The sequence below is a fragment of the Pteropus alecto genome, unplaced genomic scaffold (assembly GCF_000325575.1).
Source record: "Pteropus alecto unplaced genomic scaffold, ASM32557v1 scaffold7, whole genome shotgun sequence".
In the NCBI taxonomy this organism is placed as follows: domain Eukaryota; kingdom Metazoa; phylum Chordata; class Mammalia; order Chiroptera; family Pteropodidae; genus Pteropus; species Pteropus alecto.
The window spans coordinates 60,835,363-60,852,124 of record NW_006494614.1 but is presented as its reverse complement, the minus strand read 5'-3'; the positions used below and the strand labels follow the sequence as shown (position 1 = coordinate 60,852,124).

General features: G+C 50.5%; 1 pseudogene; it reads left to right on the top strand.

The window, feature by feature from the left end:
* Positions 1-14,067: 14,067 nt before the first annotated feature.
* LOC112474648 lies at positions 14,068-14,186 on the top strand (annotated as a pseudogene).
* The last annotated feature ends 2,576 nt before the right edge of the window (positions 14,187-16,762 follow it).

Genomic DNA, 16,762 nt, shown 5'->3' with positions numbered 1-16,762 from the left:
ACCTTCTCTGTCTGATTTACAGCTGCATTTCCAGGGCTGGCACAGGGTAACTGTATGTTTTAGGAGAATGTCCACTGCAGAAGTTTACGTCTCGTGTATGTGACAGTGCAATGTGGATGCTCTTGATCAGCAATTCGTCTTGCCAGATAGTGATTCAGGAGTCCAAGCTCCCTCACTTTGTGGCCTTGCTGTTCCTAGAGTATCTGATTCGGCTAGGAGATGGGGGCTGACAGACAGTATGGAGAACCAAACCCACTTTCTGAATACCTTGGTGAGAATCAGCAGCCATCTTCACTGCTCACTCTTATTGGTGGGAACTAGTCACATGACCTTACCTGGATGCAAAGACATCTGGGAAATGTAGTCCCCGTCCAGGCAGCCACTCCCTAAAGACAGTTCTATATAACGGAAAGAGAGCACAGTGTTTGGAGAGCAGTTAGCCATTGGTGCTTAATAAATATTTGTTTGATTTATTAATCAATGTTGCTAATGAATGACCAAATAAACCACTTGGAAAAGAGATTTCATAAATGGTGGTTGAAATGTTGAGCTGACTCAGGAACCCTCATGACTGAACAGATTGAAATATGAATCCAGGAAAGAGTTCTCTGCTGACATGCACCCCCGTAGGATCTCCTGCTTTCCTCCCTATATATCACTACTGGATGCATCACCTACTTATGGAGCCTTAGAGGGGTCTTGGAGGCCAGCTAGACAGTCTCTGCCTTTCCCACCCAAGAAAGAGGCCCAGGGTGATGTAGGGACGCACCCAGGGTCACAGGCAAGTTTGTCAGTGAGGAACCAGGCCCCGGTCGCTTGACCCCCAGGCCAGTGCCTGGGCCACTCAATAGCCGCTGGACCCTCATTGTTCAGCTAATTACTGTAAGTACAGGCCTGCGGAGCGTCTGTGTGGGGACACTGTGTAAACATTTCCTCTTTGGCAGTGCAGGAAATGAAGGGATGACGAGGTCAAGTGACTTCACTCAGCTCCTGCTGCCCTGCCCATCATCCCAGGCCCCCCGTCCGTGCCTGCTGGAGGCCTTTCCCCAGGCTCCTGAGTCGGGTCAGAGGAATGGCCAAGCAGCTATGTGGCCCCCTCCTCGCCTCCTGCGCCTGGACCAGGAGCCCTGGGGTTGAATCCTACTCTGAGTGCTCTGGGGAAAGTTGCTCAACCTCTCTGAGCGTCCATTTCCTCATCTGACAAGTCCCTTCCTCATCCAGTTGTGAGGATAGAATGACACGTGGGTAACGCGTTTGGTAATCGCTGACAGTGGGTTCTTAACATTGTTTTCCGGTTATTTTTAAGCTCTTTTTAAAAGATTAGTCACCAAATCATATACTTTATAATGGTTAGTTGTATGTTATGTGAATTCACTCTAGTATTTAAAAAAAAATGCATATTAGATTTTTTCTCCACTGTCCCCCATCACATACTCTCATACATACACACTCACATGCACACGCTCTTACACAATCATGCATACTCATTTGTTATCACATTGAACTCACAACACACCTGCAAAAATGCACCATCTCCCCAGCCTGCAGATGCTACAGTAAACTGAGGCTCAGAGAAACAAGCCGCCAGAGGGCAAGCATCCGGTTAGTGGCAGGGCCTAGCGTCAGCCTCAGCTCCACTCCAAAACCGGAGATAAACACTGACTGCAGATCTACCTAGGTCCACTCCTTTGTCCCACACAGTTCATTGGCACTTACTAAGTACTACTCCAAGGCCTGCTCTATCCCAGGCACTGCTCGGAGCTAGCAGCCCTCTCTTCCCCTCCCCGCCTACATTTGTGCCCAAAGGAACTTCAGGATAAGTTAATCCGGCACCTCATTTAACAGAAGAGTAAACAGACCAGAGAGGTTAAGTGACTTTCCCAAGGTCACACAGCTAATTAGTACCAGACCAGACACACAGCTGAGGCTTCCTGGACTTACTGCAGACATCTTCAGAGGATATGCCAGCAGGCAGGCTGGCAGTGATGGCTGTAGCAATTTGTCGGGCTTTTAAAAATCTTAAAGATACGAAGCTCCATTCCTGAACTAGTAAAATCTAAAGACTATGCCACAAGTCTCTCAAAGTCCTGAATAGAGAAAAGCTGCTTTAAAACTTAGAAGGAAATAATTTTCCAATTTCTTATGCATCAGATAAAGCTATTTTTTCCTCTTCTGTGCACTGTGGGATTTTAAAAATATATATTTCCCATTAATTTTCAAAAATAAGTTCAAAGAGGAAAAAAAGAAATGAGCTCTCTGATGGCTGCAAGAATTTCAAGTTGCTGGGAATTGGCTGCCCTCTGCTGGACAAAGAGGGCACTGCCACTTTATGGATTTTGGTTGTGGAAGCATTTGAAGAAATATCAAAGCCCCCTTTTCAATTCCGGAATGCTGGATCCCACATGATAGTACTTGTGCTTTTCATAGATGGGTTTGCATTTTCCTCATAACTAACAGCTAGCTACTCAGGATGCAGAAATGCATTTAAAGTATAGCCTGTTTTATTCGTTCATTCGCCCCGCCAAAAATCTTTATGGGGCACCTACTATCTGCTGAGCACCGTCCTGGGTCAAGACAGAGAAAACACTGCTCTACGTAGTGAATCCGTTTCAGTCAGAGCCACAGACAAGAAGCAAATTATTAAACTGACAGACAAAGCAGAGTAACCAAAAAAGCCAAGTGGTTGTAAATGCTGTGAAAATAAATCACGAAGGCAGATAAGGGGCAGGCAGTCTAAGCACAGACCTGTACGCAGTGAGGAGTCAAGTCGCATGGTGATCCTAGCAGAGGGAACAGCCAGGGCAAAGGCCAAGAGGACAGGGTGTCAAGGGGGCAGGTGTGGCTGGGAGGGAGGGATGTGGGAGAAGCAGCAGGAGATGCGTCAGAGGGGGCGTCCCCGAAGCCCCTCCCTCGATATCTGAGTCAGAGCTGTGTGCAAATGAACATGTGGAAGAACCACTCCACAGGCGATGCCTCAGTTTTGGATGGAAGGGCTCTTGAAGGTTGGACCAGAGTGGGTCTGGGGCAGGGGGGTGGGGGGCTGTGGAACTACACACATCCACCTCAGGCCAAGAACCCCAAAGCTTCCCGGGAATTAGAGGAACCTGGGAAAACATTGCTGGAAATCCAGCCTCGCCCATTGTAGTGGCGATCACCACTCATGTGTGGGCGAACCGACTCTATTCTAAGCCCTTTGTACTGGCTCAGGGGCCTGAGCTGCCCTGTCTCCTGTCACCCCATGTCACAGGCAAGTTTGTCAGTGAGGAATCCATGTGGAGGTGACCCTTGTGGAAAGCTATAGAGGAGAGCGCACAGCCATCCAGAAGTTTCTGGGTACTAGAAGGTAGAGCTCGGCCTCTCTAGAGTACAGTATCCCCAGGCATCCCCCGCCTGTCCCCCTCACACCCCGCAGTCCCGCTAGGCTGGGCCTGTAGTGCTGAGCAAGGGCCACCATGTCCAAGGCCACGACTGCCCCCTCTTAGTTTCCTCTCAGGAAGGGGCCCTGCCTCCCCATGGCTTAAGTCATGATGAACGAACAGAGGACAGCTGACCCCTGGCCCAGGGTCAGAAGCTACCAGCATGCACCCACCACCAGGCAGCGTCCATGCGGCTCTGGCCTGGAGACCGACTGGCCCAAATGCATTCAGTTGGCCCCTCTGAGGAGTGGGAAGGCAGAGCAGGGACCAGCCCATTATTAGTCTCCTTGGAAACTGCCTTGCCCTTAAAGCAGAGGAAAGTGTGGCCTTGGCTGCTGCATCAGCATCACCAGGGACCTGAGAGAAATGCAGAGCTCAGTCTCACCCACCCTCACTGAATCAGGCTCTGCGTTAACACACCCAGCTCACCGGGATCCTGATGCGCATGGCAAGGGAGACCTGACCTTAAAGCTGAGAAAGGGCAACTCTGTGCCCTGCCAGGCTGCTGCCCACTGCTGGCATTGTTGTGCAGAGGGAGGCCTCCCTTTCTCTTGCAGCCTCCCCACACAGGGCAGGGAGGCCAGACCTGGCCTGATGCTGGGCGCCCGCCCCAGGGTGCACCTCCAGGACAGCCTCCACCCAACCTCACCAGGATCACGAAACTTCAGTGTCCTTCTCCTGCCCTCCCCATCATCTCGCTGTACCGTGGCCTTCTCGGCAGACCTGCAGCTCCCAACGGGCCCCTGACCCCGCCCAACCCCCAGGCAGCAGCAGAGCCAAAATAAACTCGCACCCATCAGCACTTTCCAACAGGCCCCCCAGGAGAGGAAAGCACTCCTCAAACGCTGACATGTGAATGCACCGGGGAGGAAGAGGAGCCGACGCTCTGGGACGACCCGACTCCACTGCCCCAGGTCTGGAGCAGCTCTGGGGACAGCTGAGAGTGAAGACCTGCTGGTCAGCAGAAGGGCGGTGGGAACAGGGGTGGCCAAGGTACTGGGGTAGGTGAGGGACATGTTTGAAGTCATACATTGGATTCAGGGCCCCCAGAGGTTGGGGCTGGGACTTCTGGGCAGGACAGCCTGGCCAGCTGCAATGGGGACCAGAAGGTCTGTGGTCGGCCAGCAGCTCAGGTGGGAGCGGCTTCCACTCGCCAAGCAGTTAGCATGTGTAGACACTTGCCACAGAGATTGTCTACCCGTGACCAAGTTTTTAAAATTTCATTGACAGTTTTTAAATATAGAGAAAATTAATAATAAAAGCAAATGATTACCATATATCCACAACTTAGACTCAACCATTATTATCTTTTTGCCAAATGTTCTGCTCAGTAGATAGATGGATGTTGTCGAACCATTATAAAGTATCTTACAGACATGCGGACACTTCCGCCCTAAATATTGTAGCAGACATCTCCAAAACAGAAAGATATTCCCCCATGGGATCACAATGCTATTAGCTCACCTGGCAAAATTAGCAGTAATTCCCAGCATCCACACCCATGCCTGTCCTTTCCAGCAAAACGGGGCCCCGGCAACGCAGTATCCACAGACACAGGACCAGGACACGCATGAACAGAGCCACGGACAAAGCGGGACAAAGTACCCCAAGGGATATCAGTTGGAGCTTCCAAAGTCCTGTCCACTGCAGCTTTGGTTTGTGCAGAGGCCTGGGGTGGGCTGGACAGGTGCGCCCCAGCTCCGCTGTGGAGAGCTAGCAAGAGGCCTGGGCACCGAAGAGGCAGAAGGAAACGTCAGTCAGTAGCATGTTCATATGTGCTTGTCTGTCCATTTATTCCTGCCTGGATATTTGAGGGCCCCTCTGGGCACCAGGCTCCCTCCCGTTCTCCGCCAATATCGACTTCAGGCGTTCACCATCACTCCCTCAAAGAGCCCCCCTCTCCCAGACCCTGTCCTGTCCCCCACATGGTGAACCCTGAGGGAGGGGCTTCACTACCCCACCACTGTTTCTGCAGAGCCAAGCCCAGGACCGGCCCTTAGTAGGTGCTCAAAAACCTTTGGAGATTGAGGGAGGGAGCAGACAGGAACAATGACAATGACCAAGATAGCTGACACGCTTCTTATGCAATGAGCCATGCACAGTCCTAAGCACGTTACGGCCCCTATTTCACAGGTGAGGAAACTGAAGCCCCAAGTGGTTATGACTGCCCCAGATCGCACAGTCAGTAAGTGATGAAGACGGTGGACACACCTGAGCTCTGGGCAGGAGGAGAGGTGGGCGAGGAGGAAGGTGGGGAAAGGCCATAGTGGGTGCTGGGATGTGTGAGCACCAGCTGGGCAGAGAAGCACCCCCTCCTCCGCCCAGGGGGGCTGACACCTACGTAGAAACTTGAAAGGTGTCAGGAGATAGCCCAGTGCAGACAGGAGGGGGATGAACAGAGAAAACGGTGTGCAGCGTCTAAGGGGCCATTCTCCGTCCCTGGGCACAGAAAATCGCCAGGCGCCAGCCCGGAGATCCCGATTTAACCGTATGCATGCAGCCAGGGCACCATGTGCAGACCAATTAAATGTTAGTTTGTTCGTTTAACTTCTACAAGGCAAGGAATTGCTGGTTTAGGGGGAGACCAGAATTGGAATGAGAGCTGGGATTCAATTCAGATGCACTTAGAGAGTTCCAGAGCAAGGACATTGTCAATAGGCAAGACTGAGAGGCAGGCAGGGGCCAGATCACTCCCCCAGGAATGGCACGGTACAAACTTGGACGTCACCAGGGGGGCCGTGGGAAGGTCTTCTGCCGGCGTGTCTCCCCGCCAGGCACTGCTGGATCCCCGGCAAGCAGCCCAGTGCCTGCGTAGAGTAGATGCTCAATAAATATGGGGTAACTTGTCAGAAGATCAACATGGAACAAAGGGACAACCACCCAGATGACAAAGAGAAAACTAGACCCTGTATGGGTCTCAAGCACTAGAAATGTGCCAGCTGCCCTGCCACCCGTGGGTGGCTGCCTCCCTCTGGCGGTTCTCCTAGAACCCAGCCTCTCCTCTCTCCCTTCCCTGGCATCCCCCCTCTCTTCCCTCTGCTCTTGCTTTCCCTGCCTCCTCCTCCCCTTTCTCCCTGCCTCTCTCTTCACTCTATCCCTCTCTCTCTGCCTGCTCTCATCTTCCCTGACAAGCTGAGGCAGCGCACTGCCAGGACACCTGTCCCGGGACACATGGCAGAGGCCTGGAGCAGTCTGCAGGCTCGCGAGGAAGGGGAAACTGAGAGGCAGACCTGCAAACAGGCCTGACGGGAAGGGAGTCGCAAAGATACAGGGGGAAGAAACGGAGAATTTAGAAGTCCTGTGTGTCCCCGCCGATGGGTAGCAGAGGATCAGAGGAGAAACTGGCCCAAAGTCACCAGCAAAGTGCTGCAAAGTGTGCCTGGCTCCTGGTGGCTCCGAGGTAAATGCATATCAGCCCCACTCCCCCTGCCCGGAATGTTCCCTCTATAATGACTAATCTACAGACAGAGAGCGGACACCCCCGGTGGTGCGCCATCCGGAGGACGTCTTCGCTGTTACAGTTTTAGCGCGGTCTTCCCCCACGTCTCTGCGTTTCTGCTTTTACGGGTACACACCTGAGACTCTCTTCTGAAAACTGTCCCAGGGTTACCGGAACCGCTGGGCCCACCCCCCAGGCAGCTCTTACCCCCGGGGACTACGAAACCTGGCTCTGCTGCGTGACTCGCCCTCCCGAGCTTCTGGCGGGCTCAGGCTCCGGCTGGACTCTGAAAACTGCTGCAGGCCTGGTGTCTTCTCTTTCTTTCTCCTTCTTCACCCTGGCCTGTTTCTCCCAGAGCGTTCTTATTCACTTCCAGACAAATCTTGCTTCAGGTCTGACTCTAGGAAACCCAATCTAATACAAGCAGTTACCTTCCCAGTTAGCCTTTCAGAAATCTTGCAAAACCAATGCAGTCGCCTCAGGGAGAACTAATTCACATTGACATAAATTTGCATACAAAAAGTCTGCACACTGCTCTTTGAGACACCTGCCACCTTAGTATGCGTGTGTCCAGAGGAGGGTGACAGGCAACACCCGGCCTATGTTTGGATCTCAGCCACCCACTTGCAGGTTGAGTGACCTTGAGCAATGTCTCCCTCTCTCAGCTAGTTTCCTTGCATGCAAAATGGGTGTAGTAGTGATACCATCTTGGCAAGATTCTCATGGTGGCTGTTTATAATAATCCATACAAAGTGCTTAGCTCAGTGCCCAGCGCAAGTAAGCATGGTATCGATGCTGATGCTATTATTGTTGTTATTTCACCGGAAGCTGCTTCAAGTTCTTACTGATTTGCTTATCCTTAGAGTAATTAAATATGCCACACCGCTTAGAGACCATTTAGAAAGGTCTGATTCATTTCAAGGATCCAGATACCCAAAATCATAAGTAGTAGTTACTTTACTGTTTACTTTTCTTGTTACTTTTATATATAATATCAATTAAATCCATGGATAAGCCCTGTGAGGGATGACGTTACCAGACAAGGACACCCAGGTACAGAGAGCGGAGATGGGTAACCTGCCCAGGTCACACAGCCAGCAGGGGTGATGTGGGACGCCTCGGGACCTGCCCGTGGTTCCCATCCCCTGAAAGCTTTAGAGGCACCCATTTGGGATGGAGACTCCCAGGTGCCCTACACAGTGTTGCTGCTTTTCTGGGTAGAGTTCTTGAGGACCGGAAATCTGGATCTGTTGTCTTAACTCCCATGTCTTCTGCTGTTCATCAACTTTGGAAAGCAGCTGCTAAAATATCTCTTCCGCCTCGTGGGTTCCCAGGCACATCGCTCCCAGAGCTGGGGAAAGTGCAAGGCTTTCAATAGTTCACAACCTTCGCCTTTTCCTCTCCTTTCCAATTCAGGAACTGAGTTGAGTTCCTTTCTCCCCAATGCCGGGCAAGAGAGGAAGCAGTTTCTGCCCACCACAGCCTGCACAGGCGGAGACTTGGGTGGGCTGCTGGTTTCCTGCCTGCCCTTTGCCCCCTGTCAATCCCCACCCATCCTCCACTAATGAATGGGCTGCCTTCAGCCACATATTCCCACTGTGCCTGCCAGGCAGCCCACCTGGATTTCACCCACTCAGCAGACAGGAACAGATGAGGGCGGCCAGGGCTGGCAGAGGGGTCTCCTTTGAAATGAAAGTATGAGCTTCACCTACCAATAACATAGCCATCTGTCCCTCCCAACATGGCAGCCACCAGTCACACTAGCATGGGACATTTTTTACATGACCATCCGAATGCACCACTAATGCCCGCCCGCTCAGTGGAGAAACACCTAGAGCAGAACAAAAGAAAAAGCCGCCTATAATGAAGTCAATAAAATAAGAACTATAACCAATTAATATAAAGGACTTACTGGGCCAGGCACTGTGTTGTACATTTATATATCCTTCCTTCATGTTCATCCACTGGCTAGATTCTAGTCTAACTCCATGCCTCGTCCAATGCTTGGGTCACCAAGAAGCTGCCATCCTGCCTGTGTGCTTCTAGGGGTGGGGCGCTCATTCTTCTACAAGGCTGGAAAGTTCCTCCACATAATGAGAAGAAACTGACCTCCCTTCCCCTTCTTCCGCTGGGCTTTGGAACCAACTCCACAAAGCAAGCTCGGTTATGGCCAGAGAGACACCTGAATACAATTGTCCTTCCTCCCAAGTCTTCTCCTTTCACTTTCTTCACCCTTTCTCTGTGGTTTGTCCCATTCTGACCCCCTCTCCCTGGTCAAAAGAAGCCAACATTCCTGAAGGCATCCTTCATGCCAGGAGCTTTGTGGTCATCCTCTCGAGTCCTCACAACAGTACTGCCCCAGGGGCACCATTACTATCCTGGTTATCCAGGTGAGCACACTTGGGTGTCAGAGAGGTACAGCAGTGCGCCCAAAGGTGCACGGTAAATCCAAGGACCAGTCTCGACTGTTAGCCCTTAGCCTAGAAGTACTTCCGTGACCCCGGAAGTGTTTTCACGAGCCCGGAAGTATTTCCGTGAACCCAGAAGACTTCAGAGTCTTTCAGGGCACCTATTTAAGTGCTGTGACCCTGAGGAGATGGAGGGAGTGCCGTAGACACCGATATGGAGTCTTCTCCACAACATCGGTGTGTATCTGCTCGAATCTGCCCGGGAAACATTACGACTCATCGTCCCTGGGGAGGGCATGTGGGGGACAGTGCCAGGGGACTAGGAGTCAAGGATGAAGGAGAGAATTCCTTTTTGCCCTCTTTTTCACTGTTTGAAATCGGCATTGCCCTATATTATTATTACCTCTTTGAAATATTTTCAAAAATGGAAAAATTAAACAATATGAGCCCCTGGAGGGCAGAGACCATGAAATAGTCGTCTGTGCCCCTAAGGGAGACAGAGAGGGGTGGGAGGTGATAGGTATAGAAAGAGGCTAGCCTAAGGTAGCCTCTTGGAAAATTTTAGCCCAATTTTTCTTTTACTCAAATCTTATCCCATAGCGAGCATCGTGTGCCGCACGATCGTGCTGCAGGAAGGCACTGGAATGAGCTCGAAAGGGGGCAGTTTTGCAGCTTTCGTTCTGCTGCAGAGACACAGTAAATGCACGACTCATAAAATCGTTACCTTTTGTGCTGACCACAGCAACCAGCTCTCAGACACCACTTGGAAAAGATGAGGGAAGCGTCTAATTTGGGCCACGCTCTGGCCCTTGGCCACAGCTCTGCTCTCCCCCGTGCTGGCCCCAGGTGGAATCCTTGGGCAATGCCCCAGTTAACGCTGATGTTTGCTCATGGAATATGGCTCCCAGCCTGGCACGCCGCCCAGCCCTGCCAGGCAGAAGGGCCTCCCACCCACAGGCCTCCCTGAGCACCAGAGGGAGAGATATGCTCCCAGCAGCTCAAATATTTCTCCCTGCAGGTGCCAGATCCCTCCCCAGTGCACCTCCACCCACACGCCCTGGAGAAGAGCCGAGGCACGAGTTTTCATCAGGTCTTTGTCTCTGATAAATATGAGGAGGCAAAGAAACACCCAAAGGTAGACGACCAGCAGAAAAATGTCCAACTGGCTCTTGGAAAGTGTCTTCAGGGGCATCTCACACACTAATGATGGAAATCCAGACCCGACAATGACCTGGTCCTCAGCGGCCTTAACCGTGTCCATGTCTTTGACCCAGCTGCATCACTGCTCAGAATTCAACCAAGGAAGCCATTTGATGAGCAAAAAGATGTGATTCCGAGGATGTGTAGCTCATTGTGGTTATGATAGCAAACAGTGGGAAACAGCCTAACTGTCTCACAGGCAGGGCCGGGCGATGCGAATGAAGATGAAGCCCTAGGACACAATACTTCCACAGTCATTAAAAGTGTGGGTATGGCAGTGCTTTTGTGAATGTGAAAATATGTTTTCAAGATGCTGTTCAATGGCAAAAGGAAATTCCAAAACAGTAAATGTAACACGACTCTGTTTGTGTAAAGCCCCACATGTACACAAATCCGTATGAAGAAAATGTCTGCAGCATCATTTTGGCTATACTCCAAAATATTTACAGAATTATTTCCAAGGAGTAAGATTACATACAAGTGATTTTTTTTTATTTCTGTTAATCTGTAAATTCTAATTTTTTGTGAAATGATAACTATTCTGAAATTAACTTTTTTGAGGTATAATTTGCATACAATAAAATGCAATCACTTTAAATGTATATGACAAGTGCACAGACGATTTTTGATAAAAAAATATACCGCCCATGTGAATACCACAAACAAGATATAGAACATCCCATCACCCCTGAGAAGACCCTTTGGGCTCCTTTCGGGTAACCCCTGTCCCCTCCCCCAATCCAAACCCCAAACAGCCATTGATCTGTTTTCTGTTACTAAATTAGAGTTGTCTATTCTGGAGTTCCATGTAAGTAGAATAATACTGTAAATTCTCTTCTGCGTCTGCCTTCTTTCACTCAGCATAGCATTTTTGAGATTCGCCCATATTATATGTATCAGTAGTTTTATTTTCCTTTTTATAGCTGAGTGGTATTCCCCTGTATAAATATGCCGCAACTTATTTATCCACTCACCTCTTGATGGATAGGCATTTAGATTGTTTCCAGTCTGGGGGTTACGATGACAAAATTGTTATGAGCTTTCGCGTTCAAATTTTTCTGCGGACGTGTTTAGTTTCTCTTGGGGAAATGGATAGGAGTGGAATTGCTGGGTCATATGGTCAGTGTGTATGTTTGGTTCTATAAGTAACTGTGAAACTGTTTTACAAAGTGACGACATAACTGTACCTTCCTACCAGCCACAGAAGTTCTAGCTGCTCCAGTCCTCGCAATACTGTTGGTATCGACAGTCTTTTTAGCTTTTCTAATGGATGTTTCTCTCGTGGTTTTAATTTGAATTTCCCTGACGACTAGTGCCAGATGAACATCTTTAAAGATATTGACCATTCATATATCTTTTTGTATGCAATGTCTTCTAATGTTTTTCCCATTTTTTTTTTTTTTTGAGTTTGTTGGCTTTTATTATTGAGTGTAACAGATTTTTTGTTTTCGGTTTGGTTTTTTTAATATACTGGATACAAGTCCTCCATCGATACATGCATGGAGAATATTTTCTCCCAGTCAGTGACTGGAATGGGCTTTTTCATTTTCTTAATGGGGTCTTTTGAAGAACACAAGTGTAAAATTTTGATTAAGTTCAATTATCAATGTTTTCTTTCTATGGTTTATGCTTTTGTGTTTTGTCTAAGAAATCTTTGACTATCCGGAGGCTATAACGATTTTCTCCTATTTTTCTTCTTGAAATGTTACACTTTGGGTTTTTATATTTAGGTCTATGATCCATTCCAATTTAATTTTGTAAATGGTGTGAGATAACGTTCGAGATGCATTTTTGCCCATAATCTGTGATCAAAAAGCTTTGGCTGTTCCCTGCTACTTTACAAAGCCCTCAGTGTCCACCATTAATTCAAAGGGGACCTCATGAAACACTCACACGATGAACACAAGCAGGTGTTCTAACGCCGATTTGCTGAAACGCTCACAGTTTCTGGTCAACTACACTTCCAGGGTAATTCAGAGGCGGAGAGACACCTTGATGCTTTAAGCCACTTCCGATGTCGATATTCCCAGATCTCCAGCAGCCCTGCGGAGAAAGGTGCCTCTGCAGGGCCGTGATCACCGAGGTCCCATCAGCACAGCTTGACCCAGGGGCCTCAGACTTCTGCCTGTCATCAAATTCACTTAATCCCCAAAAAACATTACAACCCATGGCATCCTCGGCAGGATTAAGGATATAAAGCGTGATTTATTGCTGCTGAAGCATATCCTTCTGTATTTCCAAACTGCCTTGGGGAGCAATTCCTCACAATGTCAGCAGCTGGCTCAGGAGAGGAAGAAAGGGGGGAGCGTACGGAAGAGTGAGAGGGGACTGCGCATGTGCGCCCGTGCCCCAGGGACCCTGGCCCGGGACCGCTGCTGACCACCTTAGGCCAGGAAGACTTCTGGTCTCCAAGTCCTAGGGAGGGGACTCAGAGGACCCTGGTGTGACCCGGGCTCCTGGGCCCACGGGAGGAGCCCTGGGTCTTGCACACTTCCTGCCCTTCCTGGCCCAGCTGCCCTGGTTTTATTAGAACCAGTTGCAGATGAGTTTCCTACGAACGAAAGGAGCTAATCTCATCAGCCGCTCCCTGCACAGAGGAAATGCAAACAGCAAGAGCGGAGGCCGGTGAGGCTGGCGAGCCTCTCCAGTGGGTCCTGCCCCAGTCCCCACGACCACCCAAGGGGGCAGTTCTATCACCATTGCCGTGTACAGGAAAGGAACATTCTTGACCACCCTACTGTGTGAAAATTCCAGAGTTCACCTTTCCCTCACCCTTCTGCCTAGGTCTCAGGCCAGAATTCTAGTTCTAATTCGTGCAGTAAGTGGAATCCTCAGTTTCCAGTCGACCAGTATTTTCTAAGCTCCCTGGTGCCCTAGGCCCCAGGTTGACCCGTGGTGACACTGATGAGGACACAGTTCCTGTCCTCGGGGAGCCCCTGGCCAGGCAGGGCGCTGGACCCATCCCCACCTGACTGCTGCCCGAGCGGCAGGAGCTCTCAGTCCCATCACCTAAGATCTGGCTTCTCAGGCCAGAGCAGGGAGGGCGGGATGCTGAGGCCTGGTGGGCCTGACGGGGCTTCACCGAGGAGACATGGCATTTGATGGGCTTAGCACAGGGTTCTTCAGCCTCAGCATGGTTGTCATTAGAGGCCAGATACTTCTTGTCAAGAGGGCTGTCCTGTTGTCGGGCACCATCCCTGGCTTTGACCACTAACACACACACACCGCCAATTTGTGACAAACAGAAATGTCTCCCTCCAGATATTGCCAAATGTCCCTGGGGAGCAAAATTAACCTTAGTTGAGAACCACCGGCTTAGAGGGAAAAGCAAGACTTTTTTTCTAAGTAGAGAATAAAGAAAGAGCTGTCCAGCTGGAAGAAATAACCTAAATACAGGCAGGTTTAAGGTGGGGCTGAAATGTAGGCTGAATGGCCAGGGGCAATGGCAAGGTATGAAACTGGAAAGGGAAGCTTAGGTTAGACTGAGAGAGCCTGGGATATCTCATTAAGACATTTGCACTCTATCTTGGAGACGATGGGGAGCCATGGGAGGTTATTAAGCAAGGGAGTAACATGATAAGGCTTACTATTGAAAACCACTCTGGTCTACAGCCATGCCACCCTGAACACGTCCGATCTCGTCTGATCTCGGAAGCTAAGCAGGATCGGGCTTTGTTAGTACTTGGATGGGAGACCACCTAGGAAGACCAGGTGCTGTAGGCGTTAAAACAAAGAAAAAAAGAAAAGAAAACCACTCTGTTGGTGATGTGGAGGCAGGGAGAGCAACGGTCCACGCAGGGGAATACAGGCACATACACAAATAGGAATGTCACCAGGAAAGTTATGTGAGGCGCTATAGGAATTTGGAGGAAAAGATGCTGAAACAATGGTTAAGGGAAGTCCCAGCCAACAGATGCTCTGTGTTAAGCCTCGACGGGGCTGGCCAGGAGGGAGAGGGTATTCCTTGCTACTGGAGAGGTGCATAATCAATGAAGGGGGGCTGCAGGTCAACCTGGCTGAAATGGAAGGTATCACCTTCGAGATGCCAAGCTAAAGGACTTGAACTTGGTCCCGGAGCTGCATGCTCAAAGGTCGGAGATGCATGCTCGAAGGCCATAACAGTGGTTTGGAAAGATGTGTTGAATGATGGTGTGCGATATGGATCATGCGTGCACATGCACATCCAACCGCAATGCTATCACTGCGGAAGACCCCAGGACAAAGCCCCCCACCCTCCATGTTCTTACAGCCGTCTGACCTCACGTGCCCAGAGAACACATCAAGGGCTACCCTACCCAAGTGTCTCCCCACAGGCCTTTGAACAAGCCTTGCAATTTTCTCAGAGCAGGTGTAAATCTCAAAAGGAGAAATCTGATTTCATGTGGCCAAAAATGGGAATGTGGGTGAATCCGGGTGTTGCAGAAACAGAGTCTGGTAGTATCTTTTTTCAGCCCCTTTCCGCTGTCTCGCTTTGTGCCCTGTGTCTTGTGTTGGTGGGCCCCACAGAAGTCTGGGAGGTCCCATGGCGAACACTCAAGAATGAGGCTGGGACTTCATTGCTGCACGTCCCACATGCTTGGCTCTGTGCCTGGCACGGAATTGATGCTCAAAGAATATGCCTGAGGCCAAGCTGCAGCTTTGCCCATTAGACAGGTTCTGGAACCATCCCATAAACACACCTTAAAAAGACCGGCTTTTTCTGCGAAGCTATGTGAAGAATCAGCACCTTTTTATCCAAAGGGAGAGCTCGGAGCCTTTTTATCTGACCTTCGGAGACTCAGCAGGGCCTGAGGGTTTTGAGAAATGTGCCCACACAGAAGGTGGGAGAGGAGTGTGAACCATCAACGGAGATTAACTGGCAGGAGGAGAAGCTCCCTCCCTATAGCTGGGGCGTGTGCTGGCCCCAGGGACTGACCTCACAAACAAATACTTGTTGGTTGAATTTTTGTTGCTATTTTCTCCCCCGCGTTTTACTGCTACGATGGATAATGTTTAATGATGGCTGGGCACATAGTAAGAAACATCCGTGAAGCTGTTCCCACAGCGGGGCTCTGGACTAAGCTCACGGATCTCATTTCAGCCTCTCAGGTCACCCCCGTTGCTTCATTTCATAGACAGGCAACAGAACCTATGAGGTTCAGATGCTCTGAGGGATTGGAGGCAGTGTCCCTCATGCTGTGCTCTGCGGCCCTCCGGGAGCTCATGGAGGGGGCTCCCCAACACCAGGCTCGGCACACAGGAATGAGGCACCTCCGTCAGAATCACTCTTTTCAATGAGCTCCAGCCCCTTCAGGCGTTGCCTGTGCACTTGAATGTGTTGGAGCATTTTTTGCTCTCATAATCCCCATTGTACAGATGAAGACACAAGGTTACATGTCTTACAGCTGACAAGTCACACAGCTGACAAGCAGCAAAGCTGATAGCAAATGCCCTTAAGTAGGAAACCACACAGTCGCTGAGGTCGTTCATACTCAGTAAATACTTGCCGGTGGCCCGGGAGTGAAGTACGTGAACAGAGTGTGAGGACCATGGTGCCTGGTTGTGATGAATGTCACCATCGCTATCATCATTACAATTGTCACTAAGGCTCAGGAGGTATGGGGCAAGGGGGATGTCTTTCTCAAAGCTGACCAAGAATAAGACAGGCATTGCGGCCAGCTCCCCAGACGCCCAGGCCGGTGGTCCCTGCTCCAAGCCAAGCCCTTGCTGTGGCCAGCCTGCTCCACCTGAGCGGGCTCACCCTGCCAAGTCCACAGGGCAGCCCTCCCTGCCTCTCCCTCCTGGGAACCCGAGACCATCCCCCACCCCCAGGGTCCAAGGCCTCTTCCCACACGGACCTGGGCCGGATATCCACCCCGCTGCCCTCCCTGGAATAGGCCAAAGGTCAAGGTGACACAGAGACCCAGAGCATGGGCTTGGGAGATGGATGGGCTGGTTTCCTAATTTCCACTTCCTCATGGGGACAGTGGGGATAAGAACAGACCTACCTCCCCAAGGAGCAGTCCCAAACCTTTTTGGCACCAGGGACTCCTATGAGAATCTAATGCCTGACGATCTGAGGTGGAGCTGAGGCGGTGATGCTAGCACTGGGGAGCAGCTGCAAACACAGATGAAGCTTCGCTCACTCACCCACAGTTCGCCTCCTGCTGTGCGGCCCAGTTCTTAACAGGCCATGGACCAGTACCAGTCCACTGTCAGGGGGCTGGGAACCCCTGTCATAGAGTCATCATTTCTTTTCCCAAAACCAGGGTGCCCACATTCAGCTCGAGGTCTGACTCGCTCACAAACATGGTGTCACA